This window comes from Felis catus, chromosome E3, assembly GCF_018350175.1.
Source record: "Felis catus isolate Fca126 chromosome E3, F.catus_Fca126_mat1.0, whole genome shotgun sequence".
In the NCBI taxonomy this organism is placed as follows: domain Eukaryota; kingdom Metazoa; phylum Chordata; class Mammalia; order Carnivora; family Felidae; genus Felis; species Felis catus.
In genome coordinates, this window is record NC_058383.1 from 12608712 (window position 1) to 12628533 (window position 19822).

The 19822-nt window shown below is 47.5% G+C and overlaps 2 long non-coding RNA genes across 6 annotated transcripts in view; one reads left to right on the plus strand and one right to left on the minus strand.

Annotated features, from left to right (window-relative positions):
• Positions 1-19822, minus strand: part of LOC109495178 — a 117071-nt gene that overhangs the window by 42765 nt on the left and 54484 nt on the right. The window lies entirely within an intron of this gene.
• LOC109495177 lies at positions 2309-10232 on the plus strand. 2 transcript variants are annotated; one of them, XR_006591105.1, is made up of 4 exons: positions 2309-2528; positions 3065-3489; positions 7588-7662; positions 9226-10232. It is a non-coding gene; the product is annotated as an uncharacterized LOC109495177 (long non-coding RNA). The 2 variants fall into 2 exon arrangements; XR_002150440.3 differs by lacking the exon at positions 9226-10232 and having other exon boundaries at positions 7165-9218.

The window sequence follows — 19822 nt, forward strand, 5'->3', positions numbered from 1 at the left end:
CAAACTAAATTGTGAGCACTTAACGGAAGTGCTTATGTGTTCAAGCCCCGATCCCCCAAATCAGACCAGAAACGCAGTAGGCAAGGAATCCTTTGTTCCTTTTCTGTTTAGGTTACTAGTAATAAATTATGAAAGAGACCCTTTCTGAAAATCTAGGGGCCCAGAATATACAATTACGTCAGTGGGCTCTCACTTACAACCATGCAACTTATGTCCAAGCCAAGACCTATTTTTAGTCTCCTTTCCCCATTCCATTGTCTCCTTCCTGCTCTCTCCCTCCACTTCCCTCTAAGTATGCTGGCATGACCGCTATGATGCTCCTCTTTGAAATTCCTCCTTAACACCTCCCTGCGTGAATAAGCAAGGGGCACGTGGTGTGACCAAAAGGACATGAAATTTCAGACCAATACTTCCAGCTGTGATGGAAGAAAAACTCATCACACACTGAAAATCGGGGTTGGAGGTAAAGAGCTCTTTCCCCTTCTCATCAAGAAGATACCAGATCACTGGCTATTCCTGGCGACTATGTCTTACTCCAGACCTGATGGAAAGGCGAGAAGGGACAGAAGGAATGAGTCCTACCTATTTTATCAGTAAAGGATATCTAGAGAATTCTGCCTCTGGCAATCTGCCGTGCCAAGATACTCTGAAACAGCCTTTTACCACCAAGCTAGTCAGATGTTGGAAGAATTACAATAAAAGTAAGTGCATTGCTGAGCTCACAAGAAAATAAGGAAAATCCCCAAGGGCAAGAAGGAGGAGGAGGAGGAGGAGAAGAAGGAGAAGTTGTTTTGTAACATCAGACTTCCACGCAAAGCAAAGAAGGGGAACTTAAGAATCCTGCATTTACCAGAGGATCCCAAGGGCCACACCCTAAGTGAAAGGGATACAAAGATGTCAACAGCACATTTCACAAGCTAGACCGAAAGGATGAACATTGTTCTCTAGAACACACGGAATATTTACCAAAAAGTAAATATGTACCAGCCCACAAACAACCCTCAAAGTATTTTCAAGAATTGGGTATCCTGTAAACCGTATTTGCATACTATCTATATTCTTTTGCTACAGTGCAATTGAGATAGAAATCAATTTTTAAATTAACTTAAAATAATAATAAATCGGAAATTTTAAAAACATGTTTCTCCATAACTCATGAATCAGCATAGAAATCATAATAGAAATGTTTAAATATTTGTAATTAAATAAAATGAAAATACCATCTATCAAAACTTGTGGCATACAGATAAAGGAGTAGGTAGAAAGAATTTATATTCAAATTATGACATCAAAAAGGCAAGGCTGAAAATTAGCGAGTTAAACTTCCAACTTAAGAACTTGGGTGGAATAGGGGGTTGGCAGATGAGAACATACATCTAAATAAAGGAGAAGAAAGGGATGACAAACGCAAAGGAAGAAAGGACAGACATTAATGCAACAGAAAACAAAGACAAGTAGAAGGAATGAACAAATCCAAGAGTTGATTGTGTGAAAATATCAATAAAGGGGTGCCTGGGTGGCTCAGTCGGTTAAGCGTCCAACTTCAGCTCAGGTCATGATCTCACGGATTGTAGGTTCAAGCCCCGCATCGGGCTCTGTGCTGACAGCTCAGAGCCTGGAGCCTACTTTGCATTCTGTGTCTCCCTCTCTCTCTCTCCCCCTCCCCCACTCGTGCTCTGTCTCTGTCTCTCAAAAATAAATACAGAGACATTTTAAAAAGTTAAAAAAAGAAAAAAGGAAAGATCAATAAGATACACAAATTTCTAATGAGGCAGAAAGAGAGAAGTCACAAAGAAATAATAGAAGAAATTTTTTAAATGACATAACTAAAGATAGAGTGGAAGTTAAAAAGGATAATACGAGAATATTATGGAAAACTAAATTGGGTTAAATTAGCATGATTCCAGAAAGGCAAAACTAATTCAATATGTAAAAACCCATTTATGTTCATCTTTCTTCCTTCATTCATTCACATCAGTTCAGAGCAATTAAAGTCTCACTGTAACGTCACATAGTTATCTCTTTTCTTTCCTTTCCTTCTGGGTCCACTCAACCCCAGCCAAAGGAACTGCATTTGGGGCCTGGGTTTCTTTTCCAAAGACTGAGAAATTTCCCACGGGAACATTAAACACCTTCACGATGTGGTATCCCAACCTCTTGAATGTCTAATCTTTCCAGAATCTCAGGGAATCATAAGGAAACAAATATAATCGCATGGGGCCCATTTCCAGAATATTGAGAAAAATCACTTACTCTCCAAACCAAATGCAACCATTAACTTACAATCTTAACATCAATTCCCAAGCAGATGTAATGTTTCCTGAAGCCAACATCTCATCGAATCTACATCCAGGCTGTTACCACCAATCATCCATAAGGAGCTCGTATTAGTTTGATCAAAACAACACCAGCAAACCAGAAAAATGTGAAGGAGGAGCCAGAAAATCCCATGGGGTTCACCTGTGATGGAAACACGCCAGTCATGTTTCCCAGCCATGCCAGGTGTCCAAAGCTCAGCACCTACAAAGGTAATACTCATTTGAAGGAAGCGTCTCATCAAGACCCCAGATTTGCCATATCCCGACAAAACACCTCTTGCAAAGTGAATAAAGGACCAACCTACCACATCCTTCCTCAAGACCTTTCTTTTAAGGTTCACCCAGTAAAGCGTATTTCTCTCAACAGTTTGTGCAGGATTCCTTCCTTTGCCTCCCCAGCCCTGCATACGTGGTGCCGTAAATTTCCCTGAAGGGGGCTTAGCAGCAGCTCCCTAAACCCAGGGGCACCCTATACCCTTCTGTCTGTACTTCTCCAAATCTGAAGGCTCTCAAGGCTTGCTTGCTTGTACAACATTTCAGTTTCTGTGGCAACTGCCTCTTCCTTGCATTCTGGAATGCCTCAGCTTTGCCTCATCATGTCATCCTCCAGGGAGAACATCCCCCTTAGTTTCCATATCTGTCCCAGCTGGAGTCACCCACTTAAAAACTTTCTCCTTTTAAAAATTTATTTATTTAAATGCAAATTTAAATACAATGTTTAACATACAATGTATTCTTGGTTTCAGGAGTAGAACCCAGACTCCCACCGGTTGAACCCGCCTACTACGTATTTCTAGGAACGTCATCGCTGAACGGGGGGAAAAAAAAATCAAGAACAAAAACAAACACAAAACTAAACAAAAACAGGACAATAAAGTGAAATTGGAATCTGTTAATACTAAATCATGCCGCAGTCCAAATACTAAAGGCATTTTACACCAGAAGACTGCCGATTTTAAAGTGAGCTTTTTCAAGAACCCAGAAGTTTCCATCCCTGCCAAGCCCAGATTCCTACTAATCAAAATCAAGGCACAAACTCTCTCTTTGAGTTTTGCTAATGAAAACCAGAGCTCCTCTTGACAACGCAAGTTTCTTCTGGAGGCTAAACCCCCCACTTCTGTGCGTAAACTCACCTCCGTCTGCTGGAGAACAAATGTTGGCTAACGTCAAGGTAAATGGACCGGACCCGGACACCTTGGCCAGCACTGACCATGGCTGCCTTCATCCCCATCCCTCCCAGGGGAGCCCAGGGCTGAGGATTTAGCTTCAAAGCTCCATTTGGTCAAAAGCCTGGTGATCTAGGCTGAGCCCCACATGGAATTTGAAAGGTCCTCTAGTCTGTCTACCTGAAGATGTCCTGTGGAGCCCTTAGCGGCAGTGTTCCACGCCCCTTCGCAGACACGGCACATGGAACAGGCCAGGGAGGGGCCCCACTTGGCCTTTGTTTGTTCGTTTGTTTGTTGAGAGAGAGAGAGCACGGGCATGGGTAGAACGGAGGGGCAGACAGACAGAGAGAGAGAATCTTAAGCAGGCTCCACACTCATCACAGAGCCCCACTCATCCCACGACGTTGGGATCATGACTTGCGCCGAAATCAAGAGTCAGTGCGTGACCAACTGAGCCACCCAGGCGCACCTCCCCGCCCCCGAACTTGGCTTTGTTAAGGGCCGAGCTGCTTCTCAGCCTGGCCCTCCAAGCATCAAAACGGCAAAAGTAATGGAATAAAGCCTCTGACAGCCTTCCCCTCTCAGGAGTTCCAAGGGAATAGAGATGAGATTACGGCCACGAGAAACTGTCCGGCTGATTATTGGTGCCAGGGGTGACAGGCTGCTGCTTACTGATTCATGGCGTGGTAAGTAGCAAAAGGAGAGAGCACGGAGAGCAGAAAGCTGTCTATATTCCTGGAGCCGTGCTCTCCCGATGCAGCCACTTGAGTCAAGCCACAGGCACCACGGGCTGACTCTGATCCTCAGTAACAACTGTTTAAAAGCGGACAGAGGCAAGGCTTCCGGATTTGTTGACTCGTGTTGTTCTTGGGAAAGCAGGGGGAGTTAAGGGTTCGGTTTCCAGTATTTCCCACGGGAGGCTGTTTCCAAAGGGACACAAATCATTCACCGGAGGCAGGATACGTTATTAGTAGTTTGGAGTTCGCGGCAACCCACACCCGGGCCTTCCAAGAGGTGTGGGTCTAAACAGAAGGCATCTTTTTTTTTTTTTTTTAACTCATATCCGCCAAAAACGAATGCTTCCTCCTGGCTTGTAAGAACTAACAGTACTCAGACGTAATGATCACATATTCTGAAAGATTGCTAAATGCTCCGGGAGCACAGGAGGAATTTTTAACAGAGAAATTCCGGGAAAGGACCTTGACACTGATAAGAGAAGCAGGGCTGGAAACCTGAGCTCGGGTCGTGGTGTTGGCCTTCACAGACTCACGCATTTGCTCAACAGGTTTTATGTGCCCGGGCTGCTCTAGGTTCTAAGGACGGAGCGAGGAAAAGTCCTTCCTCAGAGCGCAGGGTGCTTCTGCAGGTAGGACTGGCCTTGTGGGGGCTCCAAGTTGTGCGCAAACCATGCCCGTCCCCATTCTAACTGCTCCGTCAGAAAAGAGGAAAAACATCTATTCTTCTTGTGGTCAAGAGACCATCGGTTCCTGGGGCGCCTGGGTGGCTCAGTCGGTTGAGCGTCCGACTTCAGCCCAGGTCATGATCTCGCGTTCTGTGAGTTCGAGCCCCGCGTCGGGCTCTGTGCTGACGGCTCGGAGCCCGGAGCCTGTTTCGGATTCTGTGTCTCCCTCTCTCTCTGACCCTCCCCTGTTCATGCTCTGTCTCTCTCTGTCTCAAAAATAAATAAACGTTATGGGGCGCCTGGGTGGTGCAGTCGGTTAAGCGTCCGACTTCAGCCAGGTCACGATCTCGCGGTCCGTGAGTTCGAGCCCCGCGTCGGGCTCTGGGCTGATGGCTCAGAGCCTGGAGCCTGTTTCTGATTCTGTGTCTCCCTCTCTCTCTGCCCCTCCCCCGTTCATGCTCTGTCTCTCTCTGTCCCAAAAATAAATAAACGTTAAAAAAAAAATTTGAAAAAAATAAATAAATAAACGTTAAAAAAAAAAATTAAAAAAAAAAAAAAAGAGACCATCGGTTCCCATTCTGGAAGCACCCAAAACTAAAGACTGTCACATTTCAAATTAGTAGAGAAGCCTTGGTTCGACTATTGCCCTCCTGGATGAGCGCTCTCTGCAGCAGCCCCAGCAAGGCAGCAGCGACCTGTGCTTAAATACCCCCAGTGACAGGGAGCTTGCTCCTTTATTAGAAGCTCCTCTCGAGTGACCTGTGACCCTCAGGACGCTGAAGTTGAGCTCAGTTTGGCGTCCTTGCTGCTTTCAATCATTGGGTTCCCCCTTGGGAACCATGCAGACCAGGACTGATCCCTCTTCCCCAAGACACCGAACACATGTCCGGAGCCCTCCCTCCTGGCCAAAGACCATCTGCTCTCTGATCTGCTCGCCACACAAGGGCCAGCTACTGAGGCTCACTGTGTGCCATTGCGGTTGCCAGATACCTTACCTCTGTGTTAACTGCCGTGTCCATCCTATGAGGACGGTATACCCATTTCATAGATGGGAAAACTGAGGCTCAGAGAGGTTAAGTAGTTTGCCCAGAATTACTCAGCTAGTAGGCAGAATATGGACTCAAAGGCATGGCCTTCTGACTCCAAAATTCACCTCGAGGGCTCTCTATCCTGGTGGTTCTCTGAAACTTCAGTTTGTCCATACAATTTGTAGGTCTGCCCATGGTCCGTCTCCCTCTAAAAGCACACCCACGCTTCCCTTCGCATGTCTGTCTCAGTGTTCACTGTTCCCTTACAGCATGAAGCTATTAGTGGGTAAAGGACTAGGAGAATTATAAAATGGGTACTTACAATAACCCACTGTGTCCTACAGATGTAAAACCAAGACTTTCACTTGACCTATGCCACCCCCTTTGATTCCGCTCAACAAATTTTGGATGCTCCCCGCATCACACACCAAACTAGGCACGAGAAATACAAAGATGATCGTAAAAACTGGCCATCCCTCTCAAGGGAGACAAGAAAGTAAGTGAGTAATCATGAGACATGAGAGTCTCTGGATGAAGAGCCCTAGGGTCCTGGTAGAGGGAAGAGTAAGTCCTGCGAGGTGCTGGAACATGGGAGCGAAAGTTAGGCAAGAGTTTGCAGGTGAGGAGACCATCCTGCGTGCTCGCTCTCAAGGAACAAAGCTTTTTAACTAAGAAGTTGAGGGTTGAGAGGGCGGGAGTCCAGGCTCATTCCAGAATAAGCAAAGCCATTATCACGAAGTGGCCTCGTGTCATCCAGGGACACAAAATTTTCCAGTAAGACCAATGTATCAGGTACACTAGGGGAAGGTGGGATAGAAGGTGAGGTGTTGGGACGGGATAGACATACTAAGCCTTGGCATTTAGACTGAGCAGATAGCCATCAAGAAAGAATATTTCTGGGGCACCTGGGCGGCGGAGTCGGTTAAGCGTCCGACTTCGGCTCAGGTCACGATCTCGCAGTTTGTGGGTTCGAGCCCCGCATCGGGCTCTGTGCTGACAGCTCGGAGCCCGGAGCCTGCTTCGGATTCTGTGTCTCCCTCTCTCTCTGCCCCGCCCCCACTCACGCTCTGTATCTCTCTCTCAAAAATCGATAAAAATTTACAGAAACAAAAATAAGAAAATAAAAGAATATTTGTATGTTGGAAGCCAATCTGTGCCTTACAAAGATATCTCTGATGGCTTCGTTGTGAATTCTAGGACCCCCTGTGCTTGCCATAACGCCGACCGAGATCACGCTTACTCTTTTTCAGCCATGTTGAGTTCACTCTCAACCAACACTCCTTTTCACATATGGCGCTGTCGGCCTATGTCTTTCCAGCCGGAAGCAGTTGAACCTGTGCTTGGGACCTCGCATTTACCCAACGTATTGATTTTGTTAAAACCAGACCCCGCACCCTCTCATTTGCACCCTTCGGGATATTGATTTCTATCTCCATCGTGCTTACTAGGCCGCCAGCTTCAAGCTGTACATTAATTTAATAAACCTCTTTCCAAATGTTCATGCAAATCACAGATTAAAAGGAAAAAAAAATCATAAGGCAAGGGCAAAGCTCCAAAGCATGTCACTAGACACTTTCCACCGGATTAACGTTTACTTTTAAATCAGTCCCTTTAAAAATAAAAGCTCTTTAATCAGTAGCGGCTCCACTCACGTGTCCTTTCTCTCTCGCCAGACGCCGTGCTGTCAGCATTCTGGATGAAGTGAATCGCGCAGAACTTGCTCGTGGTGAGCCCACGCTGGCTGCTAGGTCTGTGGTTTCCTCTTCTAGGTGCTCACACGCCAGCCCTTTGATCTTCCACCAGGCTTTCTGGAAGCTTCTTCAGTTGCAGACCCCATCTTCTTTCTTGGTTGGAAATCTGAACTCCATTTGTTGGTCTCCAGTTTTCCAAACCACTTAGGTTTTCCGTGCTTCACAAAGACCACCCATAGCAGTTTGGGTGATCTGATCTGACGAGTTTCTTTCAGTAACATGGGCTATAATTTTCCGGCCTGGAATGCCACAAGTGTCCGTTTCGTCATCTAGAAAATGGAGACTGTAACAGCATTACCCCACACGGTGGTTTGCTAATTAAATGGCATCATGCACTTAAAGGGCTGCTGTCCGGCACGTAGGAAACATTCCCCCCAAATTTGTAACAAGCCACCACATCGTTTCCTCCTGACAGCACCTCCAGTTTGATTGGCCTAAAAACCCACCTCTTCCAGAAGCCGCATTTGCTCCTAAATTTCCTAAATCTTTACACGATGTCACTATTCTCGCAGTCACTGAAGCCTGACACTCAAAAGCGTCTTTGATCACCACTTGCCTTCTCGCCCACATCAATCGATGTTAAGTCTGGTAGGTTTCATCCCTGCAATGCTACAGACACCACCCCCTTACTTCCATCCCATGGTCACCGTGACGGGTCGAATGGCCGTGTCGCCTCAAAGCACATGCATTGAAGCCCTTAATGCCCAGTGTGACTTATTTGGAGACAGGTCCTGTGAGATGATAAAGGAATGATGAGGTCATAACGGTGGGGCCCCAATCCAACAGGGCTGTTGTTTGTGTAAGAAGAGGAAGAGACCCCAGAGATCTCTCTCTCTCTCCACCACGTCAAGGCACAGTGAGAAAACGGTCGTCTACAAGGCAGAAGGATCTTCACTGACAATCAAAGTGGCTAACACCCTTGGACAGTCTGAGACTTGTCAGCCTCCAGAATGGCGAGAACTAAACTTTTGGTTTAGTTTGCACCAACAGCCTCCTGACTCTTGCCCCCACTCCCACCTTTCCCCACTCCATCCAAGTACCAACCAGGCCCGACCCTGCTTAGCTTCTGAGATCAGGCGAGATCAGGCACGTTGAGGGTGGTATGGCCGTAGACTACCTTTCTCTACTCCAACTCACCTCTCCCACTGCTCCCAGCCTCCCAATACTTCTTGACTTCTGCCCCTACATCACCAGAAACTTCCCATTGTTTGCCAAACTGAGCGTAAATTCACCAGTACTTTCGAGGTATCCCAGGTAAGCTTCACATATAAGCCCTCTTTATGATCCCAATCTGACCCTGGAAACTCCTGTTCCTCGTTCCTGATATGGACTCTGCTCTAGCCAAACAAAACTTCTCATAGTCCCTAAGAACATCGTCGATCATTTGCATTTTTTGACTGATCTCTGCACCCAAACAGAAAGACTGGCTGACTTAATAGTGACATAAACAAGTAAGAGTATTATTTTCATATAGTAAGTCCAGAGATGGGAAGTTACTTCTCTTGGTTTTGTGGCTCAATAATGTCACCAGAGATCAGCAATTTTTTTTCTTTCCTCAAGATGCAACTATGGCTGCCACGGCTCCGGACACCAAATCTGCGTTCAATGCATGAATACAAGAGAAGGAGAAGAGAAGAAACAAGGCAATCAAGCCAGTCCCGTTTAGTAGAAAAGGTCAAAACATTCCCAGAGTCCCCGTAGATTCCCATATCAACTCATTGGCCAGGGTACTATCACATGGTTACCCTTCCTTGCAAGAGAGACTGGAAAAGTGAATATTTCATCTGAGCAAGGTATGCATGACAATACCCACAACAATATTGGGACGCCGTTAGCAGAAAGTTAGAAGGCAGTCGATAACCGAGTGGACGACTAGTCTAGCCACAGTACCTGGCACTCGTGTGAGGTGGGAGAATTTTTGTCTTTATCTCTCTTCACACACCTCCCAAACTCTCCTGTACATACTTTGTGTTCAGTAGGCTGATTGTGTTACCAGTTTATGATTGCCTACAAATGGTTCTACATTCATTAAGTACCCGCTGGTCTCTGTTAGGTAGACTGGGAAGAAACAAGAGTAAAAGAAAGTATATTTGTCCTCAAGTCAGACAAAGTGCCTGCTGCTGAATTACTTCCCCAAAACACAGTCGTTTTGGGGGTCCATTTCACACCCTCGGCACCAACACTGACCTCTGCTCGGCGACACCTTTCTTCGTGGGAGAGTATACATAATAACCCTCGACCGGAGCTTGGCCGAATTGCTCTGACGTCTGCATTTTTCTGGCTCGACTGGACAAGATTTTCCTATAGATGAGTGGAGAAAACTTTGCTATGAAGCAATATAATGAAACACTGTTGCAAAAAGAACATTGAAAAGGAGGCGGCAGCCATCAGATATGACGCTACAGAATAACGAATGATATATAAGTAAATATTTGAGTAAATCCGGATTATCACGGAGTGCACAGTTTACATATCTATAATCACTGATAAGATACATTATGTGCAGGGGCGTTTGCATACAGATAGTGATGGGTCTGGAATAGAAAGAAGGATGAACATAAAAGCAAAGAGGGTTTTAAAAAAATTTAATGTTTATTCATTTTTGAGACAGAGAGACAGAGACTGAGTGCAAGTGGGGGAGGGCGCAGAGAGAGAGGGAGACACAGATTCTGAAGCAGGCTCCAGGCTCTGAGCCGTCAGCACAGAGCCTGACGCGGGGCTCGAACCCACAAACTACGAGATCATGACCTGAGCCAAAGCTGATGTTTAACCAGCTGAGCTACCCAGGTGCCCCAACAAAGAGAGGTCTTAAAAATATATTTACCCAGGGGCGCCTGGGTGGCTCAGTCAGTTAAGCGTCCGACTTCGGCTCAGGTCACGATCTCACGGTCCGTGAGTTCGAGCCCCGCGTCGGGCTCTGTGCTGACGGCTCGGAGCCTGGAGCCTGTTTCAGATTCTGTGTCTCCCTCTCTCTCTGACCCTCCCCCATTCATGCTCTGTCTCTCTCTGTCTCAAAAATAAATAAACGTTAAAAAATATATATATACATATATATATATTTACCCAAATCTTCCTAGTGGTACTCTCTGGGCACTACATTATAATTGGCTTTCTGGTTTTGTTTGTCACTATCTCCCAGATGTTCTCAAACGAATCTGCTTCGCTTTTATAATAAAAAGAAAAAGCGGTTGCTTTTGCTTTTCTTAACTTTTGGGAGTTTTAGGGGGCCAAGCAGCCTTCAGAGGCCTCACGTGATGATCTGAATTTGACTCGATGAGACAAGGGCTAGTGAACTTGAGTGGCCACAAATTCGAGAGAGCCTCTGTTTATGACCTCGAACCATTTGCAGCGCAGGAACGAGTCACGAATTTTTATTTGCAGCTTTAGAAACACCGGGGGCAAAATCTAAAGACAGCGCGAGCCTGGAAGTAGGTGGTGCGCCACAGAAACTAATTTTCCACGGAGGTTTGCTTAGGCGTTTCATATCTTCAGAGACTCCCATTCACTGCCAAGTGTGACCCCCAAACAATGAAGCCATTCGGCAGGGAGGAAGGACCTTCGATGCCGTGAATGCTGCCACCTGTACTCTGAGCCTCCTTGACTAAATCAGCACTGGAAATCGCATTGCTGCTCTGCTTCTGTTTCAGTCATGGGAAGGCTTTACGCAGAATGGACTCACCTCAATTCGATGACAATGCCCGTGACATTCAAGTGATTCCTCTTTTACATGCAGCGCCGAGCCGAGTGTCTGCTTCATCTCACGATTCCCATGACAAAGCAGAAAAGGCTGGGAAGCCCTGGACACGCTGAGCCAATGGCACCTTTGCTGCTGGATGCGATGTCGCTCCCAAAAGTAACCCCCCGGAAATCTCGGCAAAAGCACGTCCTGCCCTTTGGAAGCCTCCGGTTTTGACAAGTTACTCTTTTCCACTTATGAGGCGCCGTGATTACGACTCACGTGATAGGTGGCTACAAAATAAGGACACTGGCCTGAAGGCAGGCTGCTGCTTTTTAAACTAAAAAAAACACATGGTGGAGGGGTGGAAACAATACTTCCGACCTGGAATGTGCAGCGACGGAGCCCAAGTAGTCAGAGAAAAGATCTTGAAGGTAAAAATACAACTGATTATCTCAGTTTCTGGCTGCATTAGACGTGTTCTGAACTCTAGATTTTCATCCAGGTGGTCCTGCCTGGATCCTAAGGCAGGGAAGGAGGCAGGGGTTCAAGATACGCGCTTGATCCATAAATAAATACAGTGATGGGGCGCCTGGGTGGCTCAGTCGGTTAAGCTTCCGACTTCGGCTCGGGTCACGATCTCGCGATCTCGCGGTCCATGAGTTCGAGCCCCGCGTCGGGCTCTGGGCTGATGGCTCAGAGCCTGGAGCCTGCTTCCGATTCTGTGTCTCCCTCTCTCTCTGCCCCTCCCTCGTTCATGCTCTGTCTCTCTCTGTCTCAAAAATAAATAAACATTTAAAAATAAAAAATACATACATACATACATACATACATAAATACAGTGCATTGGGTTGTACATCTCCAGAAAGTGAACTTTCTGGGAGGACGAGGGTCTTAACGCTATGGAAGGGTCAACTACACAAAGACTGTTGTCAACTCAGCACTTACTAGCCCCTTTGAAGGTCTCTCGACTTAAGCATCACTTGAGAAAAGCATTTCCCAGAATCCCCTTCCCCAGATGGTGCTGAGTTAGAGTTTCCCAAGGAAGGACAATCATTGGAAGAGACATTTGGAAGCCCATTATTTTCTGAGGGCAGATGAATCAGGACAGAAGGTCAGACAGGAGGCTCCCAGAAGCTTCCCAGAGGACTCTTTTGAACCCCCCATTTTGATACACCAGGCTAAAACCATTGACTGTGGATTATCGCCAACTTCAGTTCCCTATGTCTTCCAATATCTAAATAAATCTCTAAATCCTACACTAAAATTACTTGTACCCAGAGCACAAAGGGCTTTTTAGGCAGTGACGCTACTCTGTATGATATGATAGCGGTGTTTATACATTATCGTACATTTGCCAAAACCTATAGATCGTACAAGACCAAGAGTGAACCCTAATATAAACTGCAGACGTTAGAACTTCCTGGGTGGCTCAGTCGGTTAAGCGTCTGACTCGATTTCAGCTCAGGTCATGGTCTCGCGGTTCATGAGTTTGAGCCCCGCATCGGGCTCTGTGCCTGGAGCCCGCTTCGGATTCCGTGTCTCCCTCTCTCTCTGTTCCTCCCCTGCTCATACTCTGTCTCGGTTTCTCAAAAATAAATAAAAGTTTAAAAAAAAATTTAAACTGCAGACGTTGGGTGACAATGATATGTCAATGTAGGTTCACCGATTGTAACAAATGTACCACTCTGGTGCGGGGTATGGGAGCCTGTGGGGGCGGGAGACAGGGGATATGTGGGAACTCGCTGTACTTTCTGCTCAATTTTGCTTTGAACCAAAAATTGCTCTTAAAAAAAAAAAGCCTATTTAAAAAAAAAATTCTTTGTGCCCAGGATGCATAGAATAGCTTGTTTTCCTCACCAAACCTGATGAACCCACGGATTTGCTCATTGAAGTAGATGGAAATCTTAGGCAGAACCATTTGGAGACCATAATACAGGTGGAAACCAGACTATGAATTTAAATATGAAGCGTAAATCAGAGTTGTTACTACATTCTCTCTAAATTTATAAAATTGCATTTTTTTATTGTTTTTTTTTTCAACGTTTATTTATTTTTGGGACAGAGAGAGACAGAGCATGAACAGGGGAGGGGCAGAGAGAGAGGGAGACACAGAATCGGAAACAGGCTCCAGGCTCTGAGCCATCAGCCCAGAGCCCGACGCGGGGCTCGAACTCCCGGACCGCGAGATCGTGACCTGGCTGAAGTCGGACGCTTAACCGACTGCGCCACCCAGGCGCCCCTTTTTTTATTGTTTTTACGGTTCGGGTATTTTCCCCTTTTATCGCGTCACGTTATGCTGGGCTACGTGATGGTACTGTTTTACATCATTTTTTGGCATTCAGGTGGATCTCTCTCTCCACGTCCCTCCACATTCAAATCTTGCTGAGCGTGTAGGAAAGCGCTCAACACGGGTCCTGGCTCACAGTAGGAGCTCAATCAGCGTTCATTTCCTGTGTTATTAGGCATCTGTCCTGTACCTGTGCTAAGGGATCATCTCTGCCTTCAAGGAATTTGCAATCTTCTTAAGAAGACAATACAGAGGGGCGCCTGGGTGGCGCAGTCGGTTAAGCGTCCGACTTCAGCCAGGTCACGATCTCGCGGTCCGTGAGTTCGAGCCCCGCGTCGGGCTCTGGGCTGATGGCTCGGAGCCTGGAGCCTGTTTCTGATTCTGTGTCTCCCTCTCTCTCTGCCCCTCCCCCGTTCATGCTCTGTCTCTCTCTGTCCCAAAAATAAATAAATGTTGAAAAAAAAAATTAAAAAAAAAAAAAAAAAGAAGACAATACAGAGAGAACAGATGAATAACAGAAATCCTAATAGTTGAATGGAGCAATTTAAGAAACATCGCACGGTTATGCGTGGTTATAACTGCCAAAGAGAGGATCCTGGCAAAAAAACCAACAGAGTTAAGAGGTGGCACCGACATTCTTGAATGTGTATCGTCTTGGAAAAACCTTGTGCGCTTTGGAAGACCAGCCAGTGAGAGCGAGCCAAGGAGATGGAAAACTGCATTTCCTTCCCAGCTTTCCTCTCCAGAATCTTTTATATCCAGTAGGATTCTCCAGGTTGAGCGGAGCCAGATATCTAAGTGGATTAATTGTTATTTATAATAACATTTTGAACCATGAAGCACGGGTGACCTCCCATCACCCGCTCTCCACTAAATTGTGCAACTGTAACAAACAAATAAATGGGATTTGCCTCCCTGCCAAGGATGTGCTGCAGCCATCCATCCGCCACGGTCATCAATTAAAGGATTAAATAATGAACGAACTGGCAGAGTTCAACTATAATCTTCAGACCCAAACTCCAAAGATGCTCCGTGAACAGCAGTATGGGATTTATGGATTTCATGTTCCTTCCCCTCGCTCCACGAGGGTGCACACGGCCACGAGCACCCTTGTGCACGGTCACCAACATGCACACATAAGCACGAACACACCCACACATTTGCACACCACCACCACCCCCATACGCACACACACTCTTGCCCGTGGCTTCTCTTGCCACTTGCGTGGTTTTCTTCAATTAGGTAATGAACTTATTAATCATGGAAGGAAATGTATTTATCTTGGAGGGAAGTTGCTTTAATCCTTTGGTTTAGACCAGGATTGCGCTAGTCACCTTGGCCAGCAGTCCCTAGCTGGAGCGAAGCCAGGAGAGGAAGACAGGCACTCAGAAAACATCAAGCCAGCAGACGCTCAGCTTGACATGAGAGACAGTGCCTTGGGAGAGGGGCTGTGTGGCACCCAGAGGCTTCCAGCTGCCCCCGAACAGCCACCTGGGATGCATTTGCTCCAAAGGCTGGTAAAGCCATAAGTATGCATGAGTTCAGCAGAGATCTAAAGACACGAAACCCATCCATAATGTGATCCTGAGAGCTTGTTAGAGATATTGATTAATCATAGCAGTAATTTACATTTATAAATCCTTTACAATGGGGCAGGCACTGTGCCAAATACTTGCCATGGATTATCTCACGTTAAGCCTCACAATAACCCTGCAATGTAAACACGGTGATTAACCTGGCCTTTGAAATGAGAAACTTGCTGCTCAGGGAAGTTGAAGCAAAATCACATAGCTTGTATGTAAAGTCGAGTTGAGGTCCAAACCAGTCAGATGGATTCCAGAGCTCGCTTTGTATCACACCACATGCCTAACTCCCCTCATTGCTTCAGCATTCCTAAACTCCTGAGACTCATCGCATGGAGGAAAACACCCATTACCATATTCGCCACAAACTCTCCCTTAATAACATAATGAGAAACAGGCTAAGTATATACACACGCACATATACACGTGCACACAAATAAGTGTGTGCACATGCATCAATACGCACACACGTAGCCCAGGAAGGTGACTGAGGGCAATGCAGAGGGCACCCTTAACTCTCTCTCTCTCTCTCTCTGCCCACCAGGCAGGATGAGCAGATTGAATCGAGCTTCCGAGCACAGTCTCTTGAAGCATCCCTACTGTCCCCCACACCGTGACAGGAGTCTCAGAGGCTTGTTACCGCCCTAACACTAGACAGGTGACATCATCTGGGCGTCCCCAGCATCTTACCAACCTGAAAGTTCATGACACAACGTACGCAGGCTACATACAGCCCGCAAGCGGGCAGAGTGCCCATCGGAGCCCACGGATGAGTCACCCGCCCTCAGCAGCCTGTCTCGGAGCTAGCCCAAGGGAGCAACGATCGGGTCTCACGCTTGGCAAACACACAGCAGGGGCCTGTAGCGAAGATAAAGCCGATCCACTGAAGCCAGGTCGACGCTGCCGCGTACCCCCCAGCCCATGCGTTTCCACCCCGGCACCAGGACAAACAAGATCATCCGACCGATCTGCCCCCTTCCCTATCATCCCTGACAGCCGTGCTCCTACGACATCAGTCCTGCCGGATTTTCTGTGGCTGGCAGTACTGGCTGAGGCCGGAGACACGCAGAGGGGTACGGAAGGGAACTCTGTGTCTTTTTAGGAATGATCGCGGCTCCCCAGGCCCAGGGGCAACCATGTTGCCTCCGGCCCCTCGAGGAGCTCGCCTTTGTCTTCCAAAGGCACATGTGGCATCTGGAAACATTCCTGTGCCTTGAAAGCCACCTGCTCCCTGATGGAGGCTGCCCGCGCACGAAGGCTACGCTCCCCTCTGTCGTTTTCGAAAGAGCAGAGTCTCCTCCTCTAGTCTCCAAATCAACTTCTCTCCCAAACACAAACGCTGACATCCAAATGTCTGGTTTCTCGGGGCCTCTTACCTCAATTCACTCGCTGGGGAAGCCGAGTCCGGCGCGGTGTTTTATCAAAGTCCCCGCACCTCCCCGAGGCACCAGCTGAAAGGAACACGGCCCGGCTGAGGTCAAGGGAACCAAGGGGAGAGGCAGCCCCTTCCGGGAAATTACGCAGTCCACCGCGGAGGAGACTATGGGACAAGTCGACATCTGTGCCGATGCTAAGCATGCAGCTGGGCAGAGCGGAGCCCGGCCTTGAGGCGAGAAAGGCAGGACCGGGCCTCCCTTCCAATGTTGTGATGTCAATCTCCACGCTTCAAACAAAAAAAGAGACTGTATTTCTTAAAGTTCTAGGTCTCTGCTGATGTTAAGAAAGGATGGGACGCTCTGCCTTAAGGACACAAGGCCGGCTAGGGCCACTGTCTCTTGAATGGAGACAGAAGCAACAACGCCCGAGATTCAGATGGCCTTGGCACATCACTTGTCTGCCAGGGAAGCCTTGTGGGAGCTCCAGCTCCGGCAAGAGGTCATTACCTGGACAGAGGAGCCACAGGGACACCTCGGCTCTGTGCTGTGACCCCTCACCACTCAACTGGTTTGCTAACAATGCTCAGTATTTCCTCGAGACTCACATTCTCTTTTTAGAGAACGACTCTCTAACCCCACCCCCACCCCCACCCAGAGCCCGCAAGGGTCCTACTCGTCACAGCCAGGACTGGACATCGGATTCAAAACCACTCTCTGGGCCCCAACTAGTTCAACTGTAGTCTTCAAGAGGGACGCCTGGGTGGCTCAGTCAGTGAAACATCCGGTTCTTGGTTTGGGCTCAGGTTGTGATCTCACGGTTCATGAGTTCAAGCCCTGAGTCTGCTCTGCACTGATAGCACGGAGCCTGCTTGGGATTCTCTCTTTCCCTCCTGCTCTCTCTCTCTCTCAAAATAAATAAACTTTAAAAAAAAAAAAAAAAAAGCTGTACTCTTCAAGAGAATTTATCTTAAAGATCCAGAGCTTCAGATAAGCAGCCAACCCTGGACACTAAGACAGTGGTCATGGATGCAAGTTCCAACTTTGCCACACGTTAGCTATGCAGCTCTGGGCGATTACTTTACTCCATGCAATTGGATGCCTTGAGGTTCCCCGATCTCCTGACTAGAGAGACCCTCTTTCTTCAATTAGCACGTGTCAGACTTTCTGTTCCTGGCAAGCAAATGATGCTCAGTTAGGTCTCAGAGTCTCCTCCACCATCCGTGCCACATGGAATTAGCTTGGCCTCCCGTCACCTGGGGCCACCGTCACCGCACCCCCTTGGGGACGACGGGCTGCCCGCGAAGCTCTGATGTCCTAGGACTCCTCTTTCTCCAGGGCTCTCCCTCACTGCTCCGCCCGCAGCCTTCCCCTTGCCGTCTGTACTCCCGGTTGCAACCTCTCCCTGGTATATTAGGGCCAATTTGAACATAGTAAGTGAACAGAAAAACAGAAAAGTAGCCGGCTTCAAGTCAGTGTGCAGTCTGGATCATTTCTGTGGAAATGTCCCATAGCAAGGGCAGTGAGAAAAGCCCACTGAGTTCTGAGATTAGCAGTGAGTCCTCAGTGATGGGATCATCTTTCCAGGTTTTACTACAGTTTATAAGTCTACCTACATGGCCCCAGTTTACACAAATTGGCCCCAAGGCAGTGACTCAAACTCAAGACACACAACGGCAAGACGGGGCTGTCACTAGGGGGATGACCTCACCACGTCCCTCCAGCCACGGCCAAAAACCATTATCCTAGGGACACAAAGTCATCCTGGTCACCAATGACAACCTTAGACGGGAAGAGAACCAGTGTGGAAGAAACTGAGGCTCGTCAGCTACTAAATACGTCAAACAACGATCTGATTTTGCTCACGATTTTGTGAGTCAGGAATCTGCAGGGGGCGGGGGTGGGCAGTTCGCACTTGGGACCTTTTACACCATTGGGTCAGATGTCAGGTGCACTGTGGCCATGAGGACTTGACTAGACTGGATGTCCTACATGGCTCACACAGAGGGCTGCTACTCCATGGTGCTGTCAGTTGGTTGCACAACAGGGTCTGTAGACGTGGTCCCTCCTGTGTAGTTGGACCTCTTCTGTGGTGGTTGTCTTCCCCAGAATAAGTGACTCAAGATACCAGGCAGAGGCTAGGTGGTTCATCTAACCTAGCCGCAGAAGCCGCTCGGCATCATTTCCGCCATATTCCGTTGGCCGAAACAGTCACAAGATTCACCCAGATTGGAGGAGAGGAGACATAGGCACCCAGTGGGAAAAGTATCCAAGAATCTGGAGACAGTTTTTAATGGCCATTATGTGATTATCCCCAGTGCGAAACTGGGAGGTTACAACGATGACTAAATTGTCAAAAAACACATCCCTAAAAATGAATGGAATGGGAATTCAAAGCCAACCTTGTCTGATTCCAAACCAAGAACCCCTTTGGCGGGGTCACAAGTGCCCAGTGAGCTGGACAGTCCTACATTCTTTGCCTTCCAATCCAAGCAGGAGAGGGGAATATATATGCATTCTATTTACAGAAACTACAGAGATTTTAGAAACCCCTCTCCTTTCTTTCTTTCTTTCTTTCTTTCTTTCTTTCTTTCTTTCTTTCTTTCTTCCTTCCTTCCTTCCTTCCTTCCTTCCTTCCTTTCTTCCTTCTTTTTCTTTTTTTTCTCAACTTTTTTTTTTTATTTATTTTTGGGACAGAGAGAGACAGAGCATGAACGGGGGAGGGGCAGAGAGAGAGGGAGACACAGAATCAGAAACAGGCTCCAGGCTCTGAGCCATCAGCCCAGAGCCTGACACGGGGTTCGAACTCACGGACCGCGAGATTGTGACCTGGCTAAAGTCGGACGCTCAACCGACTGCGCCACCCAGGCGCCCCTCTTCTTTTTTTTAATGTAAGCACCAACAGGCCACCTGACTGCCTTGCCTCCCTCAGTTATTCCAACAGTTAAACTCTGCCACCCCCACCTCCATGTTGCCCCCCGCCCGGGGCTGTGGAACTTAAGAGATAAGGAGGTGATGTCACCATGCTGAGGGCCAGAACAGAAGAGAGCTCTCCAACCTGTCACCACTCTACCAGTAAATAGTGTCTTCCCAAAGGCTGAAGCCACATCGCTCTCTTGCTCTGAAAGGATGGACGGAGCTATTGAACTGGAAGCTCTAATGCGTGCAAGGTCCTGGGGTTTGAGAGCCGAAGGGTCACTCTGACTCCTCCAATTGTTCATTTTGAAGACACTCC